Consider the following 957-nt stretch of genomic DNA (forward strand, 5'->3'; position numbering starts at 1 on the left):
AATCCTTCTGCAATGGAATTTAAATTCAAGTTTCTGTACGTACCTCTGTGCGCCGCTTCGTTTGTTTTGTGGCGGTGAAGAGGTTAATGATGGGAGATTGGACGATATATTATGTGCTACTAGGATCTCATTTATGAACAGATTTACAAATACCTTTTCCTACCTTTACCTTTCTTGTAGTTACATGTTCCACAATCATACACAGCTATCAATTTGTATATTATACAAATCATTTTAAATACAAATGGAAATTATTGTAAATATACATAAAATTCTATACTTTTGTTGGCATCCGTTCACCGGTTGGCTTTTATTAGAAATATTAGTTTTGTATAATTCAAAATTTTATAAAACGTTGTCTTTTTATTTTATCAATGCTATTTATCCAATTATTGCAATGGAAAGCCTCAAGTTACAGTCTAAATGTCCTCTACTCACTAATCATTAAGGTAAATTTGAAATCATAGACACAACGAATTAGGTTGTTAAGCAATAGCTAGTGACGAGACATCGAAATTCAGAGGGCAAAATATTAATTAATACAGGTAGGGTTCCTTTTGATACTCGGTTATCGATGCTTTTGTCATATATTAGTAAATTCCCTGTGCTTTATTTGCAAGTAACCTATGCCTATGTATTTTTCATGTTACTTTTGAGACGATGACCAAATTTACACAGAGCAATTTTAAATGATCACTAGGGTAAGAATAAGAACGAGAGACGAAGAAAAGAATTGAGATACTTATAATTGTGTTAATTTTTATACTTTCAATAAAAAATACAATTAAATTATATTTTTCCAACTAAACTTGGAGCGATCACTAGTATATGAAAAAAGCATCGATAATTGAGCTAACGAGATAGACACTCCTTACCTGTCTTTAAAATTTGCCCCTAAATTCCAATGTCTGCTAGTGACTATCCCATATTTTTTTTGGCAGGAAACATAGGATGATC

Source organism: Choristoneura fumiferana, chromosome 3 (genome assembly GCF_025370935.1).
Source record: "Choristoneura fumiferana chromosome 3, NRCan_CFum_1, whole genome shotgun sequence".
In the NCBI taxonomy this organism is placed as follows: domain Eukaryota; kingdom Metazoa; phylum Arthropoda; class Insecta; order Lepidoptera; family Tortricidae; genus Choristoneura; species Choristoneura fumiferana.